The 11,767-nt window shown below is 42.3% G+C and overlaps 6 non-coding genes across 6 annotated transcripts; all 6 read right to left on the reverse strand.

Moving 5' to 3' along the window:
- Nucleotides 1-908: 908 nt before the first annotated feature.
- Nucleotides 909-991, reverse strand: trnal-cag (transfer RNA leucine (anticodon CAG)). The gene has a single exon. It is a non-coding gene; the product is annotated as a tRNA-Leu (tRNA).
- Nucleotides 992-1,416: 425 nt separating this feature from the next.
- Nucleotides 1,417-1,488, reverse strand: trnaq-cug (transfer RNA glutamine (anticodon CUG)). The gene has a single exon. It is a non-coding gene; the product is annotated as a tRNA-Gln (tRNA).
- A 2,190-nt stretch (nucleotides 1,489-3,678) lies between these two features.
- Nucleotides 3,679-3,761, reverse strand: trnal-cag (transfer RNA leucine (anticodon CAG)). Its single transcript has one exon. It is a non-coding gene; the product is annotated as a tRNA-Leu (tRNA).
- A 425-nt stretch (nucleotides 3,762-4,186) lies between these two features.
- Nucleotides 4,187-4,258, reverse strand: trnaq-cug (transfer RNA glutamine (anticodon CUG)). The gene has a single exon. It is a non-coding gene; the product is annotated as a tRNA-Gln (tRNA).
- Nucleotides 4,259-6,464: 2,206 nt separating this feature from the next.
- On the reverse strand, nucleotides 6,465-6,547 carry trnal-cag (transfer RNA leucine (anticodon CAG)). Its single transcript has one exon. It is a non-coding gene; the product is annotated as a tRNA-Leu (tRNA).
- A 425-nt stretch (nucleotides 6,548-6,972) lies between these two features.
- On the reverse strand, nucleotides 6,973-7,044 carry trnaq-cug (transfer RNA glutamine (anticodon CUG)). The gene has a single exon. It is a non-coding gene; the product is annotated as a tRNA-Gln (tRNA).
- Nucleotides 7,045-11,767: the final 4,723 nt, after the last annotated feature.

Here is an 11,767-nt window from a genome sequence, read left to right on the forward strand (position 1 = left end):
TGCTCCGTCTCCGACCTGGGCCGGTGCACCCCTCTTTAGACGACCTGGTGGTCCCGGGCTCCCCCAGGATCACCATATCGATGCCGAACTTAGCGCGGACACCCGATCGACACAGCCTGCTGCAGCTCAGAGCTCCTGTGCTCAAACGATCCTCCAACCTCAGCCTCCCAGTAACTTGGATGACAGGCACGCGCCACCGCACCCGGCGAGAAGCAGCTAGGTTCACAGGAAGTTTTACTTTCATTCATGTGAGCTCATCAGGTTAGTGGCCATCATCAGCCAAGATGAAATGCTGTAAAAGTAAAAAACCTAATCATTTCAAAATGAGGAAGTCAGCACAGTAATAACAGGTTGTTGTTTTTTGTTGGGGTTTTTTTTTTTGACCAAGCAAAAACATGACATAGCCTTTTTAATAAGCCGAAGGACAGCGTATGTGTACGTGTGTGTTTGTATATTATTGTTTTGTGTGTACACTGTCAGAAATACAATAAAAATGTTGAAGGATTTTTACTCAGTGTTTACAATTTTCGCAAGTATCTGATTGAATTGATGACAGCCTGTCATATTTTCATGCCATGACATGGGATGGGACCAGTCCTTATTTTAGGCTAATTGGAGTCAATAAGAAAGATTGTTTCAACTTGCTGAAAGTTTTGACTTCACAAAATCAGGTTTTTAGCACATCAGTGTCAATGTGAGCACATTCAAAGATGCACCAGTAATCAGCTTCCTGTAGTGAATTTTATTAGAATTATGTAGAATGTTTTTACAGTGTACATCATTATAAAATCCACTACAGTTCAGGGATGAACGGTGCACAACTGTGATAAGCAAGTTGTGAGAAACCTCGTGGTTCAACCAAATTTCAAGTGTATGTTGTGACAATATGAAGAAGAGCAGAGCTTGAATGTCAGAAGTGGGATTCGAACCCACGCCTCCAGAGGAGACTGCGACCTGAACGTAGCGCCTTAGACCGCTCGGCCATCCTGACGTACTACATGGGACTTTTGTGGAGGTTACAACTTTAGATAGTTGGGACGACACAAACGTTATACTCCACATAACACATATAGCAGCTGTTCAGCCATGGAAACACATACTCGTGGCGCCCACTTTCTGTGCTGACTTTGAAGTCAGCTGTGCAGTTAGTGAGTCAGGGGAGTGTTTGTGACTTTTACGCACAAGCGCACCTCAGCACTCAGACACCCCACTCTGCAACTTTGTGTGGTGTACAACTGAATTTCAGACAGCTCTTTAATACCACATAGTGATTGACAAGTGTTTGTAAAGGGAGAGGTCAAGGTTTGCTGCTTGATTTTATACACCTCTCACTGAAAACACAATTATAGCACAGTTTTGGTGTCCCAGAGAAGACGCTCAAATGTTTCACATCCCAATCAGCGGATAAAAAAACTCAGGTCCCACCGAGATTTGAACTCGGATCGCTGGATTCAGAGTCCAGAGTGCTAACCATTACACCATGGAACCCCTGTGAGAGTGTGTGAACTGCCTGATCATGGCAACCTGCCAAAAAGTATTCAGCCAATATGTAATATATATGTATGTATATATATAGTTTTATATACTGTTGATTATAAGATGAAAAATCTATTTAAAAAAATAGAGAAATTATCCCAGTAAAATGCAACACAGTCCCTTCCCTGGCAATCTTTCACCATACACTCAAAGAAATGATGTAAAGAAAACATTTACTTTACCCTGAAATCCTGACTCATGCCTGTACTGAAGTTGTGCACAGTTCACTTCTAAAACAAAAAAACCCTTTTTACATGACAGTCAAAGCTGTGATCATAAGATGCAAATATTAAACCCAAAGGTTACCTGAATGAATTTCCTAGTTTGAGTTTGTCTCCACCTGTTGGGCATCAGAAGTGTTTAGGATGGAGGATGTATTTGCAGCTGTCCTGCAGGTGGAGGTGGTGTAGGACAAGCAGAGCAGCAGGTTTGTGAGTGTGTTTAACATCAATTAAAAAGACAAAGAAGGACTGATGAGGTTGCTGTGTGAGGTAGAGACAGGTATAAGGGTGTATATAAAGATTGGGTCTCGCTGCATTGCTCAGGCTGCGCTACAGCATCTATTCACAGGCACCATCCCACTACTGAGCGACACGGGGGCTTTGACCTGCTCCGTCTCCGACCTGGGCACCCCTCCTTAGGCGACCTGGTGGTCCCGGGCTCCCCGAGGATCACCATATCAATGCCGAACTTAGTGTGGATACCCGATCGACACAGCCTGCTGCAGCTCAGAGCTCCTGACCTTAAACGATCCTCCAACCTCAGCCTTCCGGTAGCTTGGATTACAGGCACGCGCCACCGCACCCGGCGAGAAGCAGCTACGTTAACAAGGATTTTAACTATGTCTGAGGTGACATCATCACATAAACTTCCTGCCCATCATTAGCCAAGTTGTAATGCAATAAGTTATTAGATAGAGAGATAGAGAGATTGATTGATTGATTGATTTAGTTTGTCTTCACCTGCTGGGCGGCAGGAGTGTTTAGGGTGGAGGATTTAGTTGCAGGTGGAGGTGGTGCAGGACAAGCAGAGCAGCAGGTTTGTGAGTGTTTTTGACGTCAATTAAAAATATAAATAAGGGCTGACGAGGCTGCTGTGTGAGGTAGAGACAGGTATAATGGTGTGTATAAAGATTGGGTCTCGCTGTATTGCTCAGGCTGCGCTACAGCATCTATTCACAGGCGCCATCCCACTACTGAGCAGCACGGGGGCTTTGACCTGCTCCGTCTCCGACCTGGGCCGGTGCACCCCTCTTTAGACGACCTGGTGGTCCCGGGCTCCCCCAGGATCACCATATCGATGCCGAACTTAGCGCGGACACCCGATCGACACAGCCTGCTGCAGCTCAGAGCTCCTGTGCTCAAACGATCCTCCAACCTCGGCCTCCCAGTAACTTGGATGACAGGCACGCGCCACCGCACCCGGCGAGAAGCAGCTACGTTCACAGGAAGTTTTACTTTCATTCATGTGAGCTCATCAGGTTAGTGGCCATCATCAGCCAAGATGAAATGCTGTAAAAGTAAAAAACCTAATCATTTCAAAATGAGGAAGTCAGCACAGTAATAACAGGTTGTTGTTTTTTGTTGGGGTTTTTTTTTTTTGACCAAGCAAAAACATGACAGCCTTTTTAATAAGCCGAAGGACAGCGTATGTGTACGTGTGTGTTTGTATATTATTGTTTTGTGTGTATACTGTCAGAAATACAATAAAAATGTTGAAGGATTTTTACTCAGTGTTTACAATTTTCGCAAGTATCTGATTGAATTGATGACAGCCTGTCATATTTTCATGCCATGACATGGGATGGGACCAGTCCTTATTTTAGGCTAATTGGAGTCAATAAGAAAGATTGTTTCAACTTGCTGAAAGTTTTGACTTCACAAAATCAGGTTTTTAGCACATCAGTGTCAATGTGAGCACATTCAAAGATGCACACATTTAGTTGTGCACCAGTAATCAGCTTCCTGTAGTGAATTTTATTAGAATTATGTAGAATGTTTTTACAGTGTACATCATTATAAAATCCACTACAGTTCAGGGATGAACGGTGCACAACTGTGATAAGCAAGTTGTGAGAAACCTCGTGGTTCAACCAAATTTCAAGTGTATGTTGTGACAATATGAAGAAGAGCAGAGCTTGAATGTCAGAAGTGGGATTCGAACCCACGCCTCCAGAGGAGACTGCGACCTGAACGTAGCGCCTTAGACCGCTCGGCCATCCTGACGTACTACATGGGACTTTTGTGGAGGTTACAACTTTAGATAGTTGGGACGACACAAACGTTATACTCCACATAACACATATAGCAGCTGTTCAGCCATGGAAACACATACTCGTGGCGCCCACTTTCTGTGCTGACTTTGAAGTCAGCTGTGCAGTTAGTGAGTCAGGGGAGTGTTTGTGACTTTTACGCACAAGCGCACCTCAGCACTCAGACACCCCACTCTGCAACTTTGTGTGGTGTACAACTGAATTTCAGACAGCTCTTTAATACCACATAGTGATTGACAAGTGTTTGTAAAGGGAGAGGTCAAGGTTTGCTGCTTGATTTTATACACCTCTCACTGAAAACACAATTATAGCACAGTTTTGGTGTCCCAGAGAAGACGCTCAAATGTTTCACATCCCAATCAGCGGATAAAAAAACTCAGGTCCCACCGAGATTTGAACTCGGATCGCTGGATTCAGAGTCCAGAGTGCTAACCATTACACCATGGAACCCCTGTGAGAGTGTGTGAACTGCCTGATCATGGCAACCTGCCAAAAAGTATTCAGCCAATATGTAATATATATGTATATATATATATATAGTTTTATATACTGTTGATTATAAGATGAAAAATCTATTTAAAAAAATAGAGAAATTATCCCAGTAAAATGCAACACAGTCCCTTCCCTGGCAATCTTTCACCATACACTCAAAGAAATGATGTAAAGAAAACATTTACTTTACCCTGAAATCCTGACTCATGCCTGTACTGAAGTTGTGCACAGTTCACTTCTAAAACAAAAAAAACCCTTTTTACATGACAGTCAAAGCTGTGATCATAAGATGCAAATATTAAACCCAAAGGTTACCTGAATGAATTTCCTAGTTTGAGTTTGTCTCCACCTGCTGGGCATCAGAAGTGTTTAGGATGGAGGATGTATTTGCAGCTGTCCTGCAGGTGGAGGTGGTGTAGGACAAGCAGAGCAGCAGGTTTGTGAGTGTGTTTAACGTCAATTAAAAAGACAAAGAAGGACTGATGAGGTTGCTGTGTGAGGTAGAGACAGGTATAAGGGTGTATATAAAGATTGGGTCTCGCTGTATTGCTCAGTCTGCGCTACAGCATCTATTCACAGGCACCATCCCACTACTGAGCGACACGGGGGCTTTGACCTGCTCCGTCTCCGACCTGGGCACCCCTCCTTAGGCGACCTGGTGGTCCCGGGCTCCCCGAGGATCACCATATCAATGCCGAACTTAGTGTGGATACCCGATCGACACAGCCTGCTGCAGCTCAGAGCTCCTGACCTTAAACGATCCTCCAACCTCAGCCTTCCGGTAGCTTGGATTACAGGCACGCGCCACCGCACCCGGCGAGAAGCAGCTACGTTAACAAGGATTTTAACTATGTCTGAGGTGACATCATCACATAAACTTCCTGCCCATCATTAGCCAAGTTGTAATGCAATAAGTTATTAGATAGAGAGATAGAGAGATTGATTGATTGATTGATTGATTGATTGATTTAGTTTGTCTTCACCTGCTGGGCGGCAGGAGTGTTTAGGGTGGAGGATTTAGTTGCAGGTGGAGGTGGTGCAGGACAAGCAGAGCAGCAGGTTTGTGAGTGTTTTTGACGTCAATTAAAAATATAAATAAGGGCTGACGAGGCTGCTGTGTGAGGTAGAGACAGGTATAATGGTGTGTATAAAGATTGGGTCTCGCTGTATTGCTCAGGCTGCGCTACAGCATCTATTCACAGGCGCGATCCCACTACTGAGCAGCACGGGGGCTTTGACCTGCTCCGTCTCCGACCTGGGCCGGTGCACCCCTCTTTAGACGACCTGGTGGTCCCGGGCTCCCCCAGGATCACCATATCGATGCCGAACTTAGCGCGGACACCCGATCGACACAGCCTGCTGCAGCTCAGAGCTCCTGTGCTCAAACGATCCTCCAACCTCAGCCTCCCAGTAACTTGGATGACAGGCACGCGCCACCGCACCCGGCGAGAAGCAGCTACGTTCACAGGAAGTTTTACTTTCATTCATGTGAGCTCATCAGGTTAGTGGCCATCATCAGCCAAGATGAAATGCTGTAAAAGTAAAAAACCTAATCATTTCAAAATGAGGAAGTCAGCACAGTAATAACAGGTTGTTGTTTTTTGTTGGGGTTTTTTTTTTTGACCAAGCAAAAACATGACATAGCCTTTTTAATAAGCCGAAGGACAGCGTATGTGTACGTGTGTGTTTGTATATTATTGTTTTGTGTGTACACTGTCAGAAATACAATAAAAATGTTGAAGGATTTTTACTCAGTGTTTACAATTTTCGCAAGTATCTGATTGAATTGATGACAGCCTGTCATATTTTCATGCCATGACATGGGATGGGACCAGTCCTTATTTTAGGCTAATTGGAGTCAATAAGAAAGATTGTTTCAACTTGCTGAAAGTTTTGACTTCACAAAATCAGGTTTTTAGCACATCAGTGTCAATGTGAGCACATTCAAAGATGCACACATTTAGTTGTGCACCAGTAATCAGCTTCCTGTAGTGAATTTTATTAGAATTATGTAGAATGTTTTTACAGTGTACATCATTATAAAATCCACTACAGTTCAGGGATGAACGGTGCACAACTGTGATAAGCAAGTTGTGAGAAACCTCGTGGTTCAACCAAATTTCAAGTGTATGTTGTGACAATATGAAGAAGAGCAAAGCTTGAATGTCAGAAGTGGGATTCGAACCCACGCCTCCAGAGGAGACTGCGACCTGAACGTAGCGCCTTAGACCGCTCGGCCATCCTGACGTACTACATGGGACTTTTGTGGAGGTTACAACTTTAGATAGTTGGGACGACACAAACGTTATACTCCACATAACACATATAGCAGCTGTTCAGCCATGGAAACACATACTCGTGGCGCCCACTTTCTGTGCTGACTTTGAAGTCAGCTGTGCAGTTAGTGAGTCAGGGGAGTGTTTGTGACTTTTACGCACAAGCGCACCTCAGCACTCAGACACCCCACTCTGCAACTTTGTGTGGTGTACAACTGAATTTCAGACAGCTCTTTAATACCACATAGTGATTGACAAGTGTTTGTAAAGGGAGAGGTCAAGGTTTGCTGCTTGATTTTATACACCTCTCACTGGAAACACAATTATAGCACAGTTTTGGTGTCCCAGAGAAGACGCTCAAATGTTTCACATCCCAATCAGCGGATAAAAAAACTCAGGTCCCACCGAGATTTGAACTCGGATCGCTGGATTCAGAGTCCAGAGTGCTAACCATTACACCATGGAACTCCTGTGAGAGTGTGTGAACTGCCTGATCATGGCAACCTGCTAAAAAGTATTCAGCCAATATGTAATATATATGTATATATATATATAGTTTTATATACTGTTGATTATAAGATGAAAAATCTATTTAAAAAAATAGAGAAATTATCCCAGTAAAATGCAACACAGTCCCTTCCCTGGCAATCTTTCACCATACACTCAAAGAAATGATGTAAAGAAAACATTTACTTTACCCTGAAATCCTGACTCATGCCTGTACTGAAGTTGTGCACAGTTCACTTCTAAAACAACAAAAACCCTTTTTACATGACAGTCAAAGCTGTGATCATAAGATGCAAATATTACAGTTTTTTCTGATTGCTTACAGTTTTTTCTGATTGCTTAAGCACATTTTTTGTAACTATTGGCTAATTTTGCAAAACTCTTCACACAAATAAGAAAACCTGTCACCCAATAATCAAAACATTGTAGTTCTCTTGCAAAAGCAAACACAGCTAGATTAACTCTTCACACCTTCGTAAAAATGGTGTTTCCGTATCAAACAGTACACACAAGCCATCATCTACTAAGCACACAATGCGCCAACTGCACACTGATGGTATGAATACAAAACACATCTGGCTTTTGCTTTCTCTGTGCACAAGGTAGGCTATGTCAGTTTGAGCTCATACTTCTGTCATAGATCCATAAGCATAGAGGGATCCAAACTTCAAGTACTGGTGTTTATTCAAACACATCAAAACAAACACAAGTGTTTATTTCCAAGTATAGGATTATTTGCAATCGCTATAATGACTATATGGGTTACTTGGTCTGCAGTGAACATGCTTCCTCTGCCCCCAGCATCTGGTCATCTAGCAATTCTGTAAAGTAACAATTTCAGTATTTTTACATCAATGGTATTGGTGTGTTTCTCATTGGCATATGGCAGTGCTACAAATCTTTGTGCGAAGTGACTGTACTAACCGATTCTCATTTCAAGACGTCCTCATGGTACTTGCTACAGTGTAGCGGCTCGAGTTAGGCTGGACCCGTTGGCCAGCTACCCTCAAGGTCATTCCACGGTTGATTACATGGTCCACTATTGTAGCTCTGATGTCATCAGCAATTCTGTTTCTTACTCTTCCTACCCTTCCTCTCCTCCCTCCTCATCTTCCTCTCCCCCCTCCTCGTCTTCCTCTTGCTCCTTGTCGTCCTCTTCATCCTACATCCTACTTCTTCACCTCCACGTCCTCTTCCTCGGCCTCCTCTACTTCTCACTCTTTCTGCTCCCTCCATTGTACTCCGCACACACAGCTTACCTGTATTATAGTGCTTAGGCTGATTGCAAAGTGAACTAATTATCTAAAAAAGTTTTCACATGTGAAAGTGTGCCAGACAGTTGGCAAATTAGTGTTAATGATAGCCATACATGTGTATACTTTTGCTAGGAGTGTGTTGGAAATTTGGTAATTGAGTGTTGTGCAGTGAATTGTGCCTACAGTTTTGCAAAGTGTGTGTTACAAAATTGCAAACTGAGTGCAAAGCAGTTTTTGTGCTTTTAGTTTTGCAAACTCAGTGAGTGGTTTTGCTATAAGTCTGAATAGTTTTAGAGATTGTGCTACAGGAATCACAGTTAGGGTTTAAGCATTCAGAAAAAACTGTAAGTGGTTTTGTCATCTAGCAAGAACTGCAGTCAAGCATTTGCAATAACTAATAAAAAAGAAGCACTTGGGACAATTGTGTTGGTGACAGCTTTTGTTATAATATCAATAATATTTCTATGAATATGGGATACTGTTACATGTTTGCATAGACTTTTGTGGAATATGGAGACACTCCTGGCACTATATGTGCAAAGTGAGACTCATTTTTTAGGGTTGGTGGAGATGAGTGTGAAGATCCAAACAATCCCTGTCAGTGATGGAGAAGCTTTGATGAAAATATTTGGTAAAAAGTTCACCAGCATGAAGGAAATGAAGTTTCAAACTTTCGTTAGGAGGAGCCCAGCACACCTGCTTAAAGAATAGTAAGTGCTTGCAGCGACTGCTGTATAGAGGCCATCCTGCTACACATGAAACACATCAGAGTCATAATTGTTATTTTAGTCACGTGTTTGTTTATTATCCTTATTGTTTTATCTGGGACTGTTTGCAGACATCTCAGAGAGAGGAGACACCAGCATCTGAACAGAGACTCAAACCAGCAACCTGCAGCTCCCTGCTTGGCTGCTCCAGTTTTCTCCTCACTCATGTTGCCCACCAGTGATTTCTAGCTGCCCACCCACACAGCAGGCTAGAATATGCGCTGAGCCTCAGCACCCAATACTTGGACATGTTTTCTTTATTAAACAATGAGCCAGACCCCAAAAAGTAAACAGCTGTTATTGCTAGGCAACGGGAGCAGCATTTGGAGATGCAGCACCTGACATTCCTGACCATGTGGGCGGAGCATGCATGAAATGGAATGTTTAGTAGAACTGTGCAACACAAGCACTTAGTTCCAGCATGTTTCATTGTATCCAGACACAGCTAGAGACACATCTACAGCAGCATCTCTGTGCAGGACAAACGACAGTTGACGAAGAAACATCGAAAACTTCACTTCACTCCTCTACAAAACGTTGGTTCCTTTGTTTAAAAGGCCAAAATGAATCAAGGGAGATCGAGAAGAGGATCGGCGAGTGCTTCACCTCACAATACAGTACAGCTGATTCATTTTAAATTTCAAATGATACAGGCTGAAAATGTCAAATTAAAAGAAGAGGCAGAAAAATCAAGAGGAGAAGCTAAAAATTCAAAGTTTGAAACTGAAGTAGTATTGCAGGAATTACAGGATGTGGGTCTCAAACTTAAAGGAGAGAAGATGAGAAAACAACAGGCAGAAAACGAGAATGAAAACATGAAGAAAGAACTGTTGCAAGCTCAAAAAGCATTGGAGGAAGAGAAAAGCACAGCACAAGAAGCCAAAAATAAATATCAAACTGCAAAGAAGGAGGCAGGAAATGTGATGCAGGAATTACAGGAGGTGCAGGAAGCTTTTGAAGAGGAAAAAAGCAAAATGCAGTTGGCAACACAAGACGCTGCAAATGTAATGGCTGAAGCTGAAACACTAAGGAAGGAATTACTGCATGTGAAGCAACAACTTGAAGAGGAGAAAAAATGTAAACACGAGACAGAAAATGAGATTGAAAATATGAAGAAAGAATTGTTGGAAGCTCAAAAAGTGTTGGAGGAAGAGAAAATTAAAATACAGGAAGCAAAGAAAGAAATGGAAGATACAAAGAGTTACACTCAAAACATGAAGGAGGAACTGATGAAAGTGCAAGAGGAACTTGCAGAAGGGAAAATTGAGTTGAAGGTATTCAAGAAAGAAACGACGGTGACCAAGAAAGGCTGCAAAGACGCACTTAAAGAAATACAAAAGCACAAAAAGGAAGCTAAAGAGCTCCTCAAACACAAAGGGAAACTGGCCAAACAGCAGCTGAAAGAAACATTTAAAGATGCCGAGGAGCAGCTCAACAAAACCTTAAAAGAGCTGAAGGCAAAAGAAAAGCAAGCCGAGGACAGGAGGGGATTCTGGAGCAGACTGCTGAGAAAGAACTGACCCAGCAGCATCTTCCTCCTTCCCCCTCTCTCAACCTTTCTTTCACAAAAATCCCCCAAAACTTTACTTGGGACGTTTGTTTGTTTTTTAAAAACTCTATTCTGAATGCATGTACTGACATACAAAAATAAAATTGCCATAACTTGACCTCATGTTGCCTGCTTCTTTTCTTGTGTGTCTGTGGATGTAAAACAGTAACACACTTTCTGCTCTGTGTGTTTTTAATTGCAAATAAATGCAATATGTTTTCATTTTAAAATGCAGTGCAAAAAACTTCTGCTCTAAATCTTTTTTTTTTTTAGCAAAAAGCTTTTTTTTTTGCCTGTTGTGGAAGTTTTCCATTTAAATAAAGCCTGCAGACGAGCGGTGAGCGGTAGCTAACATTCTTTAATCAAAACACACAAAGAACAGACAAGCAAGCTTGATGAAGTCCCTGCATGACCGCGGGACAGACGGTCAGCAGAGTCTCCCTGAGCCTAGCATGGCTCTCAGTTAAATACCTTCTCCAGGAACAAAAGGCAGCACACAGCTGTTTCACACCTTAAGGTTCACACTCCCTTGCTTCCTACCAGAGTCCTCAAAGACACAAAAGACTCTTCCTGTGGAGTTGTCTGCTTCCCCCAACTTCCTTACTAGACCCCCAGCATTTGTCTTACTGTATGAGTGTGAGACATGTTAAAATCCAGTGGCACCAAGGTATCATACAATAAAATAATGTGATTAATGCATAAGTAAAAGAAATTCCTATACATGCCCCTTCCTGATTTCTTATGTTTTAACATGTTTGTTACACTTACATGTTTCCAATTTCAAATGTTAACACAGATGTTCAGAGTAAATACAGATTGTAGTTTTTCAAATGATGATTTAATTTTGTTTGGGGAAACAGCTCCAACTTTACCTCATGTAGAAAAAGTCATTTCCTTCTAAACCTAATACAGTTTTTTCTGATTGCTTAAGCACATTTTTTGTAACTATTGGCTAATTTTGCAAAACTCTTCACACAAATAAGAAAACCTGTCACCCAATAATCAAAACATTGTAGTTCTCTTGCAAAAGCAAACACAGCTAGATTAACTCTTCACACCTTCGTAAAAATGGTGTTTCCGTATCAAACAGTACACACAAGCCATCATCTACT

Source organism: Astatotilapia calliptera, chromosome 15 (assembly GCF_964374335.1).
Source record: "Astatotilapia calliptera chromosome 15, fAstCal68.1, whole genome shotgun sequence".
Taxonomy (NCBI): domain Eukaryota; kingdom Metazoa; phylum Chordata; class Actinopteri; order Cichliformes; family Cichlidae; genus Astatotilapia; species Astatotilapia calliptera.